The sequence below is a fragment of the Saimiri boliviensis genome, chromosome 14 (genome assembly GCF_048565385.1).
Source record: "Saimiri boliviensis isolate mSaiBol1 chromosome 14, mSaiBol1.pri, whole genome shotgun sequence".
NCBI classification, from domain to species: domain Eukaryota; kingdom Metazoa; phylum Chordata; class Mammalia; order Primates; family Cebidae; genus Saimiri; species Saimiri boliviensis.
In genome coordinates, this window is record NC_133462.1 from 16489384 (window position 1) to 16509818 (window position 20435).

At 53.2% G+C, this 20435-nt stretch overlaps 1 protein-coding gene and 1 long non-coding RNA gene across 4 annotated transcripts in view; one reads left to right on the forward strand and one right to left on the reverse strand.

Moving 5' to 3' along the window:
- Positions 1 to 645: 645 nt before the first annotated feature.
- LOC141581267 (uncharacterized) lies at positions 646 to 6138 on the reverse strand. The gene is made up of 3 exons (XR_012513832.1): positions 5753 to 6138; positions 4970 to 5080; positions 646 to 1036 (listed from the first exon to the last, which is right to left on the reverse strand). It is a non-coding gene; the product is annotated as an uncharacterized LOC141581267 (long non-coding RNA).
- Positions 4418 to 20435, forward strand: part of AKT2 (AKT serine/threonine kinase 2) — a 55947-nt gene continuing 39929 nt past the window's right edge. For 2 of the 3 annotated variants that reach the window (XM_003943160.3, XM_010331005.3), the window contains exon 1: positions 4418 to 4593. The gene's annotated coding sequence lies outside the window, so the exon portion shown is untranslated. Of the gene's footprint in view, positions 4594 to 6109; positions 10679 to 20435 lie in introns of those variants that run through there. The other variant, XM_039466596.2, reaches the window with a different exon arrangement.

Consider the following 20435-nt stretch of genomic DNA (forward strand, 5'->3'; position numbering starts at 1 on the left):
AGCCTGGCAAGCATGGTGAAACTCCATCTTTACCAAAAACACAAAAAATTAGCCAGGCATGGTGGCATGTGCCTGTAATCCCAGCTACTCGGGAGGCTGAGGCAGAATTGCTTGAACCTGGGAGGCAGAGGTTGTAGTGAGCTGAGATGGTGCCACTGTGCTCCAGCCTGGATGACAGAGCTAGACTTTGTCTCAAAGTAAATAAATAAATAAACCACCTTTGGTCAACGAAGATTTTTTGATCCCCACGTCCCAACTATGTGCCTGGTGTAGGGGAGCAAAAAATGGCTTCCCTCACCTGCTGGGCGCGGTGGCTCATGCCTATAATCCCAGCACTTTGGGAGGCCGAGGCGGGTAGATCACGAGGTCAAGAGATCGAGACCATCCTGGTCAACATGGTGAAACCCCGTCTCCACTAAAAATATAAAAAATTAGCGGGGCATGGTGGCGCGTGCCTGTAATCCCAGCTACTCAGGAGGCTGAGGCAGGAGAATTGCCTGAACCCCCAGGAGGCGGAGGTTGCGGTGAGCTGAGATCAGGCCATTGCACTCCAGCCTGGGTAACAAGAGCAAAACTCTGTCTCAAGAAAAAAAAAAAAAAAAAAAAAAGGCTTCCCTCTACCCTTCTAGGTTCTTTGGGCTACATATTGACATAAGGCAGATTAACAGAAGAAAAAACTCATTTTAATTATGAAAGTATGCACGGGAGCCCCACAATATATGTGATTCAAAGAAGGGTCAGAGTATTGACGCTTATATAGCATCCTGAGCTACAGGAAAGAAGAGGGGCTTGGGGCTTCTGGGAAGTGGTGGCGAGACAGGTTATGGGAAGGTGCAGGGAGGAAGTGTATGCTGAATCAAAGTTGTCTTGTTATGCAGATTATGTCTCTTAGATAAGAAAAGATGTCCCAGAAGAATAGGTCAGGGTGTGGTGCCAGCCTTCAGTCTCCTCTCCTGTGATCTGAGTTCATCTTCCCTTGATTGAGAAGATTCCTGGGGAGGGGATTCATGCCTGTGGAGTTCCTTTTGGAGGATCCCTGCTTGGGCAGATAAAGGGAAAGTCAGAGAAAGTCCCTCCCTGCCCTTGCTGTCCCCAGGTTCCCTTCCTTTGAAGTAATCAGCATTGCAAAGGGGCATATTTTGGGATGGCATTTCTCAAACTTCTTCCTTTCTCCTGTCTGAAACTTCTCCTAGAAGTCCCCCTTGCTGCCGGGCGCGGTGGCTCACACCTGTAATCCCAGCACTTTGGGAGGCTGAGGCCCCAGCACTTTGGGAGGCTGAGGCAGGTGGATCGCCTGAGGTCAGGAGTTCAAGAACAGCCTGGCCAACATGGTGAAACCCCATCTCTACTACAAATACAAAAACAAAAATTAGCCGGCTGTGGTAGTGTGCGCCTGTAGTACCAGCTACTTGGGAGGCTGAGTCAGGAGAATCACTTGAACGCGGGAGGCAGAGGTTGCAGTGAGTTAAGACTGTGCCACTGCACTCCAGCCTGGGTAATAGAGCGAGTCCCTGTCTCAAAAAAGAAAGAAAGAAAGAAAAAAGAAGTCCCACACACTAAAAGTTGAGTTGGTGGTGGATGAGAGAAATATCAGGTTAGTGTCTGAATAGTATGAGACCTGGGACTAGCTCAGTCCAATTAAACAGCTCTGTCTCATTCCAGGAGGCAGTGTGGCAGGTGGGCTCCCATCAAAGTCAGGCCTCTGTCTGGCACAAGCGCAAACAGGTATTTAATAAGAGGAAACAAAAGAAAAAGATTAGTTAATGTTTAGGGCATTCTGTAAACTAGTTTCTGAGCCTGGAGGGCAGCTAGTTGAGATGATTTCTAGATGTTGGGCTCGAAGTATCTTCAGTTGGAGTAGGGGCAGGCAGTGATAATTTGACAGATTTCCTGGTTGCAATTTGCATCAGGGGGTTCCAGTGAACTTTCTTTTTCTCTTTTTTTTTTTTTCAGATGGTGTTTCGCTCTTGTTGTCCAGGCTGGAGTATGGTGGTGTGATCTTGGCTCACTGCAACCTCTGCCTTCTGGGTTCAAGTGAGTCTCCTGCCTCAGCCTCCCAAGGAGCTGGGATCACAGGGATCACCATCACGCGTGATTAATTTTTGTGTTTTTAGAGATGAGGTTTTGCCATGTTGCTTAGGCTGGTCTCGAACACTTGAGCTCAGGTAATCCTCCCACTTCGGCCTCCCAAAGTGCTGGGATTACAGGCATGAGCCACCACACCTGGCCTCAGTAAATTTTCTGATTAGTTTGTATATTAGTAGGCATGAAGGTGGTCTATACCTTAGTGTTTGTGGTTGATTTCTCTTAAGTCTCTATCAAGTCTTCCAGTTTTAGCTTGCAAGCCTTCAGGAAAGTAAGTCTTGGCTAACGCCCTTTTTGGCCTTAGCCCACCTGCACCCAGGTGATTAAAAAAAAAAAAAAAAAGGAAGTCTTAATTTCAGTAACTCCAAGTCAGAGGGTGGGAGAAAAACTGGAAATGTCAGTTTGGAGAGTCATAGCCAGACATCTGAGAAAACTGAAAGAATTCAGGATCCAGTCAAGTTTCCAGATAAATAACAAACCCTCCAAAACAATAAACTAGAATCTAATAATGGATACACTAACGTTTTCCTCTGAAACATAATTTTTCTCTCTATAGTCGCCCCCATTTCTGCGAAACAGAATCACAATAAGATCAGTTGCTTGCCAGGAGTGACAGCTCATGCCTATAATCCCAGCAGCTGGGGAGCCGAGGCAAGGGCAGATTGCTTTAGTCCAGGAGACCAGCCTGGGCGGCATGGCAAAACCCCATCTCTACAAAAAACACACAAAAAAATCAGACGTGGTGGCAAACGAAATACAAAAAAAAAATTAGACATGTTGGTGTATGCCTGTAGTCCCAGGTACTCAGGAGGCTGACCTCAGAAGGATTGTCTGAACCTGGGAGGTGGAGGCTGTGCTGTACTCCAGCCTGGGTGACAGAGCAAGACCCTGTTTCAAAAACACAAAGATCAATTTGTTGCAAAATAAGGTTAATTTCTTATTAAACATGATCTGATTGTTTATGTAAGAGCAGTAAGAATAATGATTGATCATATAGGTTCTTCTTTTTCTTTTCTTTTTCTGAGACGGGAGTCTTGCTTTGCTGCCCAGGCTGCAGTGTAATGGTGTGGTATCAGCCCACTGCAACCTCTGCCCCCCAGGTTCAAGCAATTCTGCTGCCTCAGCCTCCTGAATAGCTGGGATTACAGGTGCCCACCACCCCAACCAGCTAAATTTTGTATTTTTAGTAGAGACGGAGTTTCACCATGTTGGCCAGGTTGGCCTCGAACTCCTAATCTCGTGATCCACCGCCTCGTTCTCCTAAAGTGCTGGGATTATAGGCGTGAGTCACCGCGCCCGGCCGCAGGGTTTTAAAGGTCTTTATGGGCCCAAGTTACAGTATAAAATGTTATATCCCAGATTCACTGGAATATATGTACGAGAGCAGGTGGCATTATTATTTTGCAGTCACGAACTAATTGGTAAAAACCGTTTTGTTTACATTAAGAGTTCAAAAGCTTGGCCGGGCGCGGTGGCTCAAGCCTGTAATCCCAGCACTTTGGGAGGCCGATGCGGGTGGATCACGAGGTCGAGAGACCGAGACCATCCTGGTCAACATGGTGAAACCCCGTCTCTACTAAAAATACAAAAACTAGCTGGGCGTGGTGGCGCGTGCCTGTAATCCCAGCTACTCAGGAGGCTGAGGCAGGAGAATTGCCTGAACCCAGGAGGCGGAGGTTGCGGTGAGCCGAGATCGCGCCATTGCACTCCAGCCTGGGTAACAAGAGCGAAACTCCGTCAAAAAAAAAAAAAAAAAAAAAAGAGTTCAAAAGCCAGCGACACAGCGATGATGTTTCCATTTAGCAGATGTGGATACTGAGGCACAGAAAACGGTCAAGACTTCTGCCTACAGTCACCAGAAAGGAGGACATTCAAATCTGGGGTTGCGTGGCTTCAGAGCCTGAGTTCAACCATGACGAGCACACTGAAAAGGAAACCCCTCCTAACTCCTGCTCTGGAGTCCTTTAAGAGCCTCAGAACCCCGAGTCAAACAAGACCAAGGTGTATGTAAATACAGCCAGCGGCGGCCGGGAAATAATCGCGGCCGCGAGTCCCTAGGGAAAGCCGGCGTCGGAGTCCAAGTGCGCCTGCGCAGCCCCATCTCGCCTTCCGCCTCACGCCTTAGCCGGGCCCATGTCTAACCCACACTGGCCCAAAGTTGTCTAATGTGCGCAGGCGTCCTGCTGTGAACCCGCCTCCTTCCCTGCCCTGCGCTTGCGCTCTCGCTGTCTCCGAGTCCGTCTCCGGTGCTTTGTACGTCACTTCCTGTTTGTGGCGCGAAAGGGCGGTATTTCCGCCAAGGGTGGGAGGGGGCGGTAAGCGGGGACTGGGGGGAGGGGGCGGGGGGGACGCGCTGAGCGATCTGTTGGACCTGGCTCGGAGGAGGCGTCGCCGCCGCCGCTGCCTTCGTAGCCACCGCCGGGAAACACAAGGAACGGGAACCAGCGCAGCGTGGCGATGGGCGGGGGTAGAGCCCCGCCGGAGAGGCTGGGCGGCCGCCGGTGACAGGTGAGTGCGCCAGCGCGTGTCGCGGAGCTCTCCCCCCTCCGCGATGGTCGCGTCCGGGCCCCCCGCGGTGCCGCGATGGGCTGTACCACCGTGCCCGCCGGGGGAACCGCGGCCCTCGAGCCCCCCCTTCCGGAGCTGAGTTGGGGTGGCCGAGCGGGGGCGGTGGGACTAGCCTCAGGGGGAACGGGGGCGGTGGCGGCGGACCGTACCACTGAGGCGGCGGGGGGAGCGCCGCGAGTGTGCGGGGCCGGGAGTGCAGGCCCCAGCGTGCGCGGGCCGGGGGCAGGACCCGCGGGCCGCGGCGGGGAGATGGTGCCTGGCGTGCGCGGGCTAAACCATCAAGGGGGCGCGCCGCATCAAGTGTAGAGGGCTGTACCTTTTTGGCGCTGTGGAAGCCGTTTCTGTACTGTATTCACGGGGGTGGGGGCTTCTGCGGAGGCGGCTGTACCGAGTGGTTGGGTTATATCACCGCAGCGCTGGGGGAGCCCTGCTTAGAACGTAGGGGAGCCCAAATCAGAGGGCTGTAACGTTTGTCATCTTTGAGGGACTGGGAGAGGGTGGGACAGGGGCGCGTGGGTTTTAGGGGCGCGTTTTGGGAGGACTGTTATGCCTAGTGCTGAGGAGGGGTTTCTGCCTTCTGTATTTGACGTGTGTGGGGTTGGGGGTTTACCCTGAACTCGGCCTTCATTGAACTTAATGACTTTGGCGAGAACGGCATGGTGACTGGGGTGCTCTGGACCATGGAGTGCTCTGATTCCATTACCCTCTCAGATTATTCACCAGGCAGTAACAGTTCTTTCCTTCCATGATGGAGGGAGGAAAGATGTGTTAGAAGTCACTGAAGTTGTCTGAGCTTTAGGCTCCGCATTTGGAAGAGGAAGAGGGATTGGGCTTGGATTTGAGGAGCCGTGCCCCTGGACCAGCTTGTTAAGACTTGGGAGGAAGCAGTGTTTGGGGGAACACCTCTTCCCCCCGGGGCAAGTTTTCTAGGGGCATCTTGATCTTAGGATTGTGAGGACGTTTTCCTCTCCTTTGGAGACCTACTGGGGCTCAGCAAGACTCGTGGGCTGGGGTAACTAGGGCCTCCAATGGGCTGCTTTTCAACCTCATCTACTCCTCCCTTCCCAGAGAAGCAGCAGGAGTTCAGTCGGGGGCTGACCTTGGTTGGCAGTGGGTGTGAAGGGTCCAGGAACCAACACAGACCACTGCATGCTCCTCCATCGCTGGCCACGAAGCTGTTTGTGTCTCCGGGTTACCAGCTCAGTCATACATCGTGCTTACGCTCCCCACCAAGGCAATAACAGTTGGCCTTGCAGTGAGGCCGAAAGCTGTTTTGCCAGCTGTTCCTCTTTCCATAGGCCAAGGGGACTTGGAGGGGGGTGCCCCTGGCCCAACCTGCCCCAGCCTGCCCCAGCCTGGCCAAGGGAGGAAGACTGCTGTGAAGGGCTTGGGACAGTCAGGTCTCCCATGGATCTGGTGTCTTACTGTGGGCTGTGGGCTGTGGGCTGGTGCTGGGAGCAGCCAGCTCCAGAGGTCTGTGGCCAGTGTCCCTGCTCCCTAGGCCAGATCATGACCTTGGCTTGCCCTGTAGCCTTTGCTCTGGGCCTGGAGTTCCCAGAGGACTGGCTGCAGTCCCTGATTGACCCAGCAGACCTGGGCTGGTGATGTGGTCAAAGGGGGCAGACGGTTGCCCCTGGTCAGCAGCGGTGACTTCCAAGCAGACTGGTTTCCATGCCTCGTGGTTCCTGGAGAGAGAGGTCCCACAGTTTGTAAGGCAGTGGGGGGCTCTGTAGAATTTTTCTTCATTAGGGGTTTGTTCCTTTGGTCCTCTCCTTCTGCCAGCTTTTAGAGGGTTTACCTGATGGGGCTCACAGCAGCCTGAAAACAGTAATCATGAAATTGGCTGATAGTAACTGTGCATTCCGTGGACCACACACTGTTTGGAATGCTTCATATAGATAAACTTGCTGAATACTTGAATTCTAGAGCGGTAGGCGCTGGTGTTATGCTCCCCCTTTGAGATGAGAAAACAGCGGCTCAGAGAGGCAAAGCATTTCCAGAGCTAGTGGATGCCCAGTGTTACAGCATTCACCCTATGCCAGGCCTGCGACAGGCCTTTTGCACATGTGACCTCACTGAAGTCTCAGAACACACCTGTGGTTAGGCCTGTTTTATGAAGACCTATGAGCTACTGTGATACCATTTTACAGACGAGGAATCATTTCACTCGCTGTGAAGTGCAAAAATGGCCCTGAGGTCTCATAGCTGTAGTGGTAGAGGTGTGATTGGCCTCAGCTCCTCTTGTCAAGGAGAAATTGGAGCAGTGGCTTTTGTCTGTGAGCATATACTCTGCCTAGCCCTGTGTGTGTGGCTTTATATGGTGTTTGTGTCCGTTTTTTGCAGAATCCAAAATTGGAAGTTCAGAGGAAAAGCTGCCTTCCCCTAGGTCTTATCGGACCCTGTGGGGGCTGGGGTGGGATTTGAACCCAGGTCAGTGGGCCCCTCGTGCCATGTATTCCTTGCTCACCAGGTCCCAGGCTGGGTGAAGGGAAGGAAGGGCATAGGACCGAGGTGACTGTGTCCCACGTCTTTCCTTCCACTCCTGAGCCTCGGGCTGCACTGAGCACCTCTGCCTACAGCCAGTCCAGCATTTCTTGGTGCCTCCTCAGAGTTGAGTCCAGGCATCCTTTAACCCTGGGCAGGTGTGTGCTGGGAGCAGGAGAAGACAGCAAGAGAGCCATGCAGCAGGTGACACAGATTTCGGGGAGCTACATTAGCCTGTGGCCGGATGGCGAAGTGGGTTCTAGCTGTGTGTCCTTGGACCACCATGTTCACTCCCATACAGTGGTCCCCGAAGGATGTCCACCTCGGGCTGCCGTGAGGATTCAGTGAATTAATCCATGAGAAGCTCCTAGAATGGTACCTGGCACTGTGTAAGTCTCGGTTGGCAGTCATGACTATGTTGTTATGGAACCAAGGCATCCAGCCTCCCCCACCTCCTACCTTTGGTCCCCTTGAGCGTTCTGGGATCCAACTCCCCAGCCTGGCCCAGCTAGGATCCAGCACTTTTAATGTCTGGTTTCCAGCTCTGTGAAGAGCTGCATGGAAGCGAGTCAGAGCACAGGGTTCAAATGCAGCCCTGCCACTCCATGGTTGTGTGACCTTGAGCAGGCTCCCCAACCCTTCTGAGCTCATTCCATCATCAGTGTCATGGGGATGATGATAATTCTCACCTGATAGGATTGTTGTGAAGGCTGAGTGGACTGGTTTGTGGGAAGCATTCATAACTGTGCTGGCATACAGTAAGCCTACCAGAAACGTCTCCTCGCTAAGAAGAGTGTCCGACACATGGTGAGCCATCGGTATATCTTTGCAACTGTAATTCTTACTATTTCTGCCAGGACTTTGAAGGCCCTTGCGAGTCCACAGAACCATGTCAGAGAGCACTAGGAGGAGATCAGGGCCCAAATTAGCATCTCAGTTTTCCAGATGCAGAAACAGAGGTTGGGGGAGACATGCAATCAAGTCAGAACTGACGAGGGCAGCTCCTGGGCCCACTCCTCTTGTACACAGTGGCTTTGCAGCCTGAGCCCCTCCTGGGTAGACACATTCAAGTCTTTTCAGAGGTCAGGCTCTGTGCTTTTTTTTTTTTTTGCTTTTGAAACAGGGCGTCACTCTGTCACTCAGGCAGGAGTGCAGTGGTGTGATCACAGCTCACTGCAGGCTTGACCTCCTAGTCCCAGGTGATCCTTCCACCTCATCCTCTTGAGTAGCTGGGACAGCAGGTGCACACCACCACACCCATTTAATTTTTAAATTTTTTGTGGAGACAGGCTTCTCACTATGTTGCTGAGGCTGGTCTTGAACTCCTGGGCTCAAGCGATCCTCCTACCTCAGTCTCCTGAGTAGCTGGGTCTACAGGTGCATGCCACTGCCCCTGGTTCCCAGTCCACCACAGCTCTGGGAGTGGCGGGAAGGCTGTGCCTGGGCAGGGGGGCAGCAGAAATGCCTGCAGGAGTCAGCAGTAGCTGTGCTTTGCAGGCCTGTGGGCCTGGGGGAGTGGTGAGGATTGATCCCGAGGGCATTGTGGAACTGAGGAAAAGGTTTCACTCATCCGCCACCATTTACTGAGCACCTCCTATGTGCCAGCATTGCATCAGTACTGGGAATGCAACAGTGTACTTGTCAAAGTCTCCATCCTCATGGGGCTGAGGGACACCCACCTGAGACGTGAATAAGCAAGGAGCTGGTAGAGGGGAGGTGCTAGGCAGCGAATTCAAATCAGGTGACGACTGGGTGCTTCTTTAGATGCAGGTGGCCTCCGGGAGGGCCTGTGAGCTGATCCCAGTTTGGCAAGGTGAGGCAGTCATGTGGGGTGGGAGGAGAAGGAACAGCCCTCCAGGTGGAGGGAACCACAGTGCAAAGGTCTGAAGGGAGGACAGAGCTTGGTGAGGTGCAGGGACAAGCCTCACGGAGGCCTGTGTGGCTTGGCAGAGTGAGGAAGCAGGGAGGAGACCAGACCAGGGCTGTGGGCCTGGTAGGGCCTGTCACTGGGAGCCTTGTGGACTGTCTGAGAAGGAGCTTGGAGTTGCAGGAGGAGCAGCCTGGTCAGATTTAGCGTGTTAGCCGGTGACACACGAGAGAGTCACAGGCTCCTGCCTGGGGATGTGGGGAGATTTGACTGAGCCGAGCGGGGTGTTTCACAGGCCTCCCACTTCCCCTCAAGTAGCATCACTGCCTTGGAGCCAGCAAAGGCCCGAGGGTTGCCTCCCTCTCTGTGGTTTTCACACCGTGTTCCCTAGAGCCCGTGGCTGTTACTTTTAGGGACAGAGGCGAGGAGGCTCAGTGGGACGATTTTTCTACCCGTCCCTCCCCACCCCAACCAACTGGACCAATACTGAATAGCAACGCAGAGCAGCAGTCCACATCTGATACAGACAGCACCCGCTGACCCTGCTTCCACTCCGCTGTGGGCCTGCAGGCCTGCACCATTCCCGGTGCTCTTCTGGAATTGGAAAGGCCAGGCCTTGTGACTGGCACCCAGCAGACGTGTCTCTGGTGGGCATCAGGTGTGGTTGATGTTATGAAGGCAAAATAAATGAGGGCCAGGTGAGAGTGTGGCCCTGTTTCTCCACTGTAGCTGGGTGATCAGGGAGGACCTCCCTGAGAAGGTGACTTGTGGGCAGGGACTGATGGAGTGCTGTGAGGGAGCCATGGGAAGATCTGGGTGAAGACCCGTTAGACCCAGGAGGATTCTTCTTTGATTCCTGCTTTACGGTGGTGAGGCCTGGAGAGCCTCTAGCTTGTGCTGGGTCCCCCAACCAGGAAGTGTTGGGGACAGGCTATGAATCTGGGCCTCCAGAGATTCCCCCAGCACAGCTCGGTAGCCCCTGGTGCGTGTGACTTCTGATCCCACCCGTGGGCTCATCCCTAAGGCTTATCTTCATTTTTAAATTTTTTTTGTGGAGCTGGGAGACTCACTATGTGGCTCAGGCTGGTCTTACTTATCTTGCAGGAGCAGGTGCCCTGGCGTTTGTTTTTTGAGGTGCGTTCCAGGGTATCTTCCTAGAAGGAGCAGAACCCCTCAGAACAAACCTCTAGGGTCTCCAGAAGCCCCCTGGGATGGGTTGGGATGGAAAAGAATGTCTTTCAGACTTGAGCTCCAAGCCCTTGGAGGGCCCAGGAACACCCCTTCCTGGGCCTCTCTTCAGCTTCCCAGAGCTCTCAGCAGAAGGCCCTCGACCACAGGCCTCCGGGCCGCACGGTGGGGTGGTTCCATGGCAGGCTCTTCTGGACAGCCAGCCAAGCAGCGAGAGGCCCAGCTAGGGGAGACAGCCTGGGAGCGGGACCAGGAGGGAGGGAGCGCGTGTGGGAGGGGTGCTGGGTGGGAGCGCAGCCTGGCCCCCTTGGGGCAGGACCCACTGCCAACTCGGCACCCACAGCAGGGCCCGGGTGCTCCGAGTGTGCCCAGCAAGAGACAGCAAGCCGGGCCAGCCAAGAGGACAATGGATGTCAGAGGTCTCTGCAGGAGTTTCCCCAGCCCAGCTGTCCTGCTGGAGAAGCTCGTCCGCAGATGTTTCTAAGGGTGAGGCCAGAAACCTAAGCCTTCCTTGGTTTGCCCCCTTGTGGGCCGTTTCCGAACGGTCTGGGGCAGCTGCCGCTCCCCGGTTCTCCTCTCCAGCCTGGCTTCGAGTTCTTCCTGATCTGGTGGGTCATTGGTGTACCCTTACTCAGCTGGGGCTGCTGAGTGACCTGGTCCCAGGGACAGCTGACGTGGGTGAGAACCCTGCTCCTGGCACTCCCTCTTGGTGGCCGTGGCACCCTGGGGCTTGATTTCATCTCCCTAACATGCAGTTTGCTCAGCCGTAAATGGGAACCTTCCTGCTGAATGGGGCAGTGGGGGGATGCCGGGAGCTGCTGTGTTGGAAAGTGCAGGCCTTCTGAGGAGGTACGGGATGAATTTGGGCCAGTGCTGCTCGTGGGGATTGCCAGACAGGACTGACGCACCTGAGAGCACAGAAGAGGCTCTGTGGGGCAGCTGGCACGGGCTCGTCCTTGGGAGAGAGTGGTGGGGCCTGATAGCTGATGGGAGGGTTCTGAACAGGAATATGAATTTTTCCCACTGCTGCACTCCTGCCCAGCCAGACACTGCGCATTAGCTCAGCACACCTGCGCGGCAGCCTGGAGGTGGGCAGTGTTAGCACCCCATCTCGTAGATAGGAAACTGAGGCACGGGAGGCCACATAGAATGTCCAGTCGTTCTCGTGAGTAGTTCGCCTCTCTGTGCTGGGAACCGCTGCACAGTTTAAGGTGTCTGCTCTCATTCGCCCTCACCACAGCCTGGAAGCTCACTGTCACAATTGTCCCCATTTTACCGGGCAGGAAACAGGTATAGGGAGGTTATTGGATTTGTCTGAGGTCAGTAATAGGCAGGACAGTTGAACCCTGCTCTGTCGGTGAAGCTGCCTTTTGAAGACTGCCTCGTCTCCTTGCCCTGCCCGCTGTGATTGGCGTTGTCGCTGTGGTCATCATAGTTTCTTTCCCACTTTCTCTTCTTCTAGACAGCTGGCACAAAGTAGGCCTCAGTCATCCAGAAATGACTCCATTCCTTGCCTGCTCGGGAGGTGGGGTGTGGCTGCTTCTCTCCACCCCCAGTACCACGACCTTGGCCCTTCCTTTTCCCAGAGCCCAGGGGGAAGGGATGAGGGTGGGAGGCATCCCCTCCCGGCTGCCTGCAGTGTGGTCTGATTGCCAAACAGCCTCAGGAGCCAGCCCATGGCTGTTCTTGGTCGTTTGTGTATTCCGTCTGTCAACAAATACTGATTGAGTCACTACTGTCTGCCACGTGTAGTTCTGGATGGGGTCTCGGGAGGCAGAGAAGTTGTATTTGCCTATGAGTGCTTGTTGTGGCTGAAGGAGGGAACGGAGATCAACTGGACCTGGTGGGAGAGGGGCTTGGGAAGGCTGCTGAGGAGCCCCTATGACAGAGAGCCCGAGGAGGTGGGCTAGGAGGGTAGTATCTGGATGTGCTGGTGGAACAGCAGGCCCCTGTGACTGGAGCCGGGGGAGTGGAGGAGAGGGAGAGAGCAGGGTGGCAGGGCTCAGGGCCTGGGCTGGGTGGGGAGCCAGAGCTTTATCCCCAAAGAGGAGGGACACAGGTGGGTGGGGAGGGGCCTGTGTGGGAGAGAGCTGGTTGGATTCAGGTGCTGCCAGGGATGGAGAAAGCAGACCGTATTCTGCTTTGGAGACAGGATCCCCTACAGCCCAGCTTCTCAAACTGGTGTTCAAAGGCCTTGGGAGGTGGGCAGAGGTGTCTACAGGGCATTGACTTTTTTCAGCTATGTGTTTTCATTTAGACGATATTTTCAGAAAGTTAATAGGGGGATTTTGGACATAGGATGATTTCTTTAGAACCAACTGGTGACAGCAGTAACATTAGCTTGCTACTCTATGGCTCTTACAGGCTCAGGACAGTCCCTGACTTCAGAGTTCTTTAGGTAATTGGCATCTGTTTTTCAAGCACCGGCCCTGTCACCAGCTGTGTGTGAGACCATCTCATTGGGTCCCCAGGACAACGGATGGTTATCAGAAAACTTAGCTTTTTTTAATTTTTCATATTTTTTGAGACAGGGTCTGACTCTGTCACCCAGGCTGGAGTGCAGTGGCGTCATCATGGCTTATTGCTGCCGCGACCTCGTGGGCTCTAGTGATCGTCCCATCTCAGCCTCCTGAGAAGCTGGGACTGCAGGAATGGGCCATCACACCTGGCTAATCTTTAAAAACGAATTTTAGTAGAGACGGGGTCTCCCTATTTTGCTCAGGCTGATCTTGAACTTTTGGGCTCAAGTGATCCATCTGCCTCAGCCTCCCAAAGTGCTGGGATTACAGGCATGAGTCACTGTACCTGGCCTACAAAAATTCTTTTTTTTTTTTTTGAGACGGAGTTTCACTCTTGTTACCCAGGCTGGAGTGCAATGGTGCAATCTCGGCTCACCGCAACCTCCGCCTCCTGGGTTCAGGCAATTCTCCTGCCTCAGCCTCCTGAGTAGCTGGGATTACAGGCATGCACCACCACGCCCAGCTAGTTTTTTGTATTTTTAGTAGAGACAGGGTTTCACCATGTTGACCAGGATGGTCTCGATCTCTTGACCTCGTGATCCACCCCGCCTCGATCTCTTGACCTCGTGATCCACCCGCCTCGGCCTCCCAAAGTGCTGGGATTACAGGCTTGAGCCACCGCGCCCGGCCATAAATTCTTTTGAGATAACATAAATGTGGGCTTGGGCAGATTGGTGTTACAATTCCATTCTACAGGCCGGGTGTGTGGCTCATGCCTGTAATCCCAGCACTTTGGGAGGCTGAGGCAGGCGGATCACGAGGTCAAGAGATGGAAACCATCCTGGCAAACGTGGGGAAACCCTGTCTCTACTAAAATACAAAAATTAGCTGGGCATGGTGGCACAAGCGTGTAGTCCCACCTGCTCAGGAGGCTGAGGCAGGAGAATCACTTGAATCCAGGAGGCGGAGGTTACAGTGAGCAGAGATTGAGCCACTTCACTCCAGCCTGGCAACAGAGCGAGACTCTGCCTCAAAAAAAAAAAAATAAATAAAAGATTCTGTTCTACAGATGCGGAAGCTGAGGTTCAGAGAAGTGACCTGTGTAGCCTGGAAGTGGTAAAGTCAGTATTTGAGTTGACTAGAGGTGTGCATTTGGGCCTGAGTCCTGCTCCAATTCCCCGGGTAACCTGCGCTGGGATACGGGAGAGATGGGCTGTAGTGTGCAAAAGTCACACCCCCACCTCCTGCCTTTAGACTCTCAGTGCTGGTTAGCAGGGATTCCATAGAGTTGCACTCCAAAATGGTAGCTACTAGCCATGTATAGCTTTTAAAATTTTAATTAATTGCAATCAAATGAAAGCAAAAAGTCAGTTCTTCAGTTATCGTTCGAACTAGCCATCGTTCAAATGTTCAGTAACCACATTTCTGTTGTCACAGAAAGGTTTGTGGGTCAGTTCTGCTCTGGTCGTGGCCCCTCTGCTGCACCCACTGGCTGTGACTGTGGTGTGTGTGACTCTGTCTCCCCGGGCCTCAGTTTTCCCATGTGAGGAATGGGGGTAGTAACACAAGCTGGCGCTTTGCGAGTGCTTGCTGAGTATTAGTCACGATGTAGACCCACTGGTTTCTCCTCCTGCCACCCGGCCCTGTCCCGGAGCTCCCAGGGAGGTGGTAGAGATGCAGAGTGACACGGGTCAGGGATGCCCCATGAAGCCCGACTGTAGGGGTCCCACGCACGTGTGCATATCAGGGACGGTGAGAGAGGGCTGGCTCGGGTGTTGGAAGAGGCAACACAAGATGGGAGGTGGCTCTTTCTCTTGGGAGCAAAGGCAGAGGGAGGTGGAGGCAGCTCAGGGCTCGGAGGACGGGGGTCTGGGCTCCGTGGCCGTGTCCCTGCCGTCTCTCGATGTGGGTATTCACCAAATTTCTGCCATCCTTGGTTTTCTCATCTGCCGCATGTAGGTCCTCATGGTTCTCAAGTGAGGCGCGTGGCGAGCCCATCAGGCCGGTGCCCAGGGCTCATTCTGGGGACAGCTCCTGGAGAGGAAGTCTGCCTCCCTGAGGAGTCCTGCCCTGCTCTGTGTACAAGGGGTTCCACTTGCCACCCCTCCCCCACGCCCAGCTTGCCTCAGGCGGACAGTTCCCTTCTCACTCCAAATAAGAGCCACAGTGCTGACAGTGGCCCCCGAGGCCCTGCCCAGCGGTCCCTGGCTTCCTCTCTAGCTACCTCTCCCGGCCCTCCCCTTCACCAGCTCCTGAGGGCACCTGGAGTACACCTCAGCCCTGTTCCCCGCCACTGCCTGCAGTGTTCCTCCCTAGTGTCCACCTGGCTCTTTCACTCGCTTCTGGTTTTGCTCAGCCCTCGCTGTCTCCTTCTGTCACCATCCTGTGTAAAATCGGAAACCCCTGCTCCCTTTCCCATGCACTGAATCTTCCATGTGCTACTTTTCTCCATGATAGTTGTCAGCTTTGGATAGCCTGTCTAATTTGCTTATATGTTTGTTTTTATTTTGCTGCCTGTTTTCTCGTCCCCTCGACTCCCCAATGGCTGTTTTGGTCACTGCTGAATCCCTGGTAACCCAAGCGGTGATGACACAGAGTTGGTGTGATATTTGTGGAATGAATGAATGTAGGATTTTTTTTTTTAACCTTCACTTGGCACAAATGCTGTGGTTCTGTTTGCCACTCCCACCTGGAATTAATGAAAGCAGCGGGCCCATCCCTGTGCTGAGTGGAGCTGGGGACACAGTGGGGGCTAGGACAGACTGTGTCCCTGCCTTGTGGAACTCACAGTTCAGTGGGAGAGGTGACATTACCCACATAGTCATGCAGGTGACAGAGACAGATGCTATGAGGGGAAGGGAAGGCTGAATTCTGAGGGTCAGCTGCTCATGGGAGGGGGCGGACAGGGAAGGCCTCCCTGAGGGAGATGAACAGAGTGCGGGGCAGGGGGTATAGCATATGCAAAGATCCTGGGGTGGGAGAGCACGGAGTCTTCACCGGGCCAGGAGAAGGGGAGATTGTGTGTTGGTGCGAGCAGACCAGCAAGGCTGGAGAGCAGGCAGGGCCATGGCAGATGGGCCCAGGCAGCCTCTGTTAGGGCTTTGGGCCGGATCCATGGGCACTGGGGAGAAGTCCCGAGCTGGGGAGAGACAGGGTCAGAGCTGTGTGTGGAGGATCCTGCTGGCCACAGCATGGCGCTTTTGGAATATTTGGAGCCCGTGGCCAGGCAGACTAGAATACTGATGGAATAGATTTCTGTGGGTGCTGTAAGGCCCTGGGTGGCATGAGGGGGAAGGTGTGTGTGTGGGGGGGGGGGGCAGGGAGGAGAAGGAATCTGCTCTGTGCTTATTCTTGTCCCCGTTTCTTTTGCAGCCTGCCCACAGCTTCAACCTGCCTCCAGTCCCACCTGCTCCAAGCAGACAGATGGGGCGAGTGTGGGGAGCATGTGGTGTTTAAAAGAAAAAAAAGTTTCTCTTTTTTTTTTTTTTAAGTAACAGACCTTTTCTGGCAAAAAAAAAAAAAAAAAAAGTCTCTTCAGTGCTACCCTCTCACCAAGGAGGCATAATAGGTAAAAAAATTCACTTGTTCAGAAACATACAATATAGAAAGTGAAGTTTCCTATGTCTCCACCTATCAGAGGAAAAATGATAATCATGTATATATGTGTGTGTGTATATATATGTGTATATACATGCGTGTGTGTGTGTGTGTTTGAGATGGAGTCTGGCTCTGTCCCCCAGGCTGGAGTGCAGTGGCACAATCTCGGCTCACTACAACTTCCTTCTCCCAGGTCCAAGTGATTTTCCTGCCTCGGCCTCCTGAGTACCTGGGACTAAGAGCACCCGCCACCATGCCCGGCTAATTTTTGCTTTTAATTTTTTTTTTTTGAGATGGAGTTTTGCTCTTGTTGCCCAGGGTGGTGTGCAGTGGTGCGATCTCTGCTCACCACAACCTCTGCTTCCCGGGTTCAAGCAATTCTCCTGCCTCAGCCTCCCGAGTAGCTGGGATTACAGACAATCACCACCACGCCCAGCTAGTTTTGTATCTTTAGTAGAAACAGGGTTTCTCTGTGTTGGTCAGGCTGGTCTCAAACTCCTGATCTCAGGTGGTCCCACCTGCCTCAGCCTCCCGAAATACTGGAATTACAATTTTTTGCATTTTTAGTAGAGACAGGGTTTCACCGTATTGGCCAGGCTGGTCTCAAACTCCTGACCTAGTGATCCACCCCACTCAGCCTCCCAAAGTGCTGGGATTACAGATGTGAGCCACGGTGCCCGGCCAATGATGATAATATTTGTTATGTGTTGAGCAGTTGCTCTTTCAGGCTCTGTTGGGAGGACTATATGTAGATTAACTCACTGACCCATCCCAATAGCATTAGAGGTATGTGTGGTTATTATCTCTAATACCCAGATGAGGAAACAGAGGTGAAGAAAGGGAACGTGACTTTCCCAAGGTCCCACAGCGGGTGACACAGCCAGGGCTGAAATGCTGGCATTTGGTTCCTGAGGCTGCCTTGACTCCTGCACCCACGTCTGCCTCTTTAGTGTGGTGGATTTCCTTCAGATTTATTTTTTCTGTGCATGTAACATTTGAACACATACTTCCTCATGCCTTGAAGTCTAAGACACTATGCCCTATAAGGTCGGTTATTGATCCAGTAACTGCTTTTCTGAAAAGAATGCGATAGGTGAGTTCTATCCAGAGATTGGGAGGTGCTTGTCAATCTCAGTGATGTCAGCATGTGAAACAATCTATGTATTGTAGAATTGAGGTGATAGGGGAGTGCCTGTGTGTGTTTCAGAAAAGACATCCCACTTAAGTTCTGTCCTGCCGAGAGCCTTCGTTAACGAATGCTGATGGTCTCAGTGTTGGCATGGTGGGGCTGGTTTCTGTGTTTCTGTGCTCGGGATGGCTGTGTTGTGTTGCGTGTCCAGCGCTTCCACGTGCTGGGTGCTGTGCTGAGCCTTTCCCTGTGTGACCCTGTGATGAAAGCACTGCTGTCTGTCCCTTCGGGGACAGGAGGAAACAGAGGCTTGAGAGACTAGAAAGTGGAGAATCAAGGACCCCAATCAGAATCTGCCTAACCCTCAAGGCTGTGTGGCACAGTGTCATGGGGGAGCAGGGCCGCCTGTACTTACTGAGATCAGGTCACAGGGCAAGTCCTTTCACTTCTGTGCCTCGGTTTCCTCATTAACGTAGAGACAATAGGCACGTCAGCCACTGAGGGTTGCGGTGAGGGTTATATTGATAGGTGCAAGGCACTCAAGTGGGCCTGGTGCCTGGTATGGGCTATGCGAGCCTTGCTCTTTATAGCGGAGTCATGGTATTAACCACTGTGATAGCACCAGACCCCTGTTCTGAGCTTTCAGGTTGTTGCCAGGTTGCTCTATTTCAGCAGTACACACTTAGGACAGCGATCCTCAACTGGTGGTGGTTTTGTACCCCCGGGAGACATTTGGTGATGACTGAAGACACGTTTGATTGTCACAACCAGGGGAGGGTGTGCTGTTGGCTTTAGTGAGTAGAGACCCAGCATGCTGCTAAACCTCTTTAGGGCACAGAAGAGTCCCCTCATCAGGGATTCTGTATCCCCAAATGTCACTAGCGCTTAGGTTGAGAACTCCCACCTTAGAACCTCTGTGCCCCGGCACTAGCATTTTCCGCAGGAGAAATTCCTCCAAGCACATGTGCATTTTCCACTTTATCAATGTTTCCAAAATGCCCTCGCAAGACACTGGAGCAGTTTCTAGAGTGGTGAATGGCCAGTGGCAGGTGAGGGAGCTGATTCCTTCCTCTCTTGTCCCAGGTGCCTTTCCTCCTGAGTTCCCACCAGCTCAGCAGATGCTGCCTGTTACACCATTAGTTCCCGTGGTCTTCGGCTTTCGTTTGTTTGTTTGTTTGTTTTTTTGAGACAGGGTCTGGCTTTGTCACCTAGGCTGGAGTGCAGCAGCACAGTCTTAGCTCATGGCAACCTCTGCATCCCAGGCTCAAGCCAGCCTCCCGCCTCAGCTTCCCAGGTACCTGGGACTACAGGTGCACATCAGCACACCTAACTACTTTTAATTTATTTTTATTTATTTTTGAATTTTTTTTTCCCCCAAGACAGAATCTCACTTGGTAACCAGGCTGGCGTGCAGTGGCACCATCTCAACTCACTGCAGCGTCCACCTTCCAGGTTCAAGTGATTCTCCTGCCTCATTCAGCCTTCCGAGTAGCTGGGATTCCAGGTACCCACCACCATGCCTGGCTAAATTTTGTATTTTTAGTAGAGACAGGGTTTTACCATGTTGGTCAGGTTGGTCTTGACCTCCTGACCTCAGGTGATCATCCACCTTGGCCTCCCAAAGCGCTGGGATTACAGGCGTGACCCACCACGCCTGGCCTATTTTTTTATCTTTATTTTTTTGGTAGAGACAGGGTTTCACCGGGTTGCCCAGGCTGGTCTCAAACTCCTGTGCTCAGGAGATCCTCTCGCCTTGGCCACCTGAAGTGCTGGGATTACAGGTGTGAGATATCCTGCCCGGCCTTTTTTTTTTTTTTTTTTTTTAGTTTGTCTGTTTTTTGAGACGGTCTTGCTCTGTCTCCCAGTCCAGAGTGTGGTGGTGCAGTCATAGTTCACTGCAGCCTCAGCCCCCTGGGCTCAAGCAGTCCTCCTGGCTCAGCATGCCAAGTAGCTGGGACTACAGGTGTGTGCTACCACACCTGGCTAATTTTTGGATTTTTTTGTAGAGGTGGGCATCTTGCTATGTTACCCAGGCTGGTCTTGAACTCCTGGTCTTAAAAGATCCTCTTGCTGGCTGGGCGTGGTGGCTCATGCCTGTAATCCCAGCACTTTGGGAGGCCAAGGTGGATGGATCACCTGAGGTCGGGAGTTTGAGACCAGCCTGGCCAACATAGTGAAACCCCATCTCTATTAAAAAAAAAAAGAAAGGGAAAAAAAAAAAAAGATCCTCTTGCCTCAGCCTTCCAAAGTTCTGGGATTGCCGGCGTGAGCCACCACGTTCCGCTTTCTGTTGTCTTTGAATTTATCTCCTGAAGGAGACATACAGTGAATTCTGTAAGTAGAAAGAAAAAACAAAAACAAAAACGTCCTCAGCCAGTCTTCCTCTGGGCACTGTCTGGAAAGGGACAGATCTGAGTGCAGGGGACAGAGGCTCCTGAGGGGGTCGCTGCCACCTCCCCAGTGAGCCTCCGCAGCGCCAGGAAGGAGAAGGAGCCCCACCCACCAGCTCCTGCTCCTGGAGACGCAGATCTCTGCTTCCCCACCTGCCTCCCTAGCCCATCTGTGCTGTCTGGCATCGAAACCAGGTCAGTGAGAGGGGGCGAGAGAAAAAGGACTTAGCAAGTAGCAAGGAGAGGAATTGAGCTTATTTTGAGCCTGTTCTGGACACAGGGCTTCACTCTGTACATGTTTATTCCACAGATGCTTATTAAGTACCCACTCTGTACCCAACACCGCACAGAGCTCTGGGGTTCCAGCTGTGGCCAAGGCAGCCAAGAGTCCTGCCCTCACCGAGCTGACATTCCGGTGCAGGAGGCAGGCAGTCAGCCTAAGCAAACACGTGTGTACAGTAATGTCGGTGGTGATGGGTGCTTAGGGGAAAGTGAAGGGTAAGGGTGAGAGGAGGGAGGGTGGGCGTGCTTTGCCTAGGGAGGTTAGGAAGGCTTCTCAAGAAAGCAATGTGAGCAGAGGCTGAAAAGCGTAGGGTGGGGCCCGAGTTTCCACCTGAGGGCCCTGAAGTGGGGTGTCCTGGTGTGTCCTGGCAGCTGAGGGGGCAGGC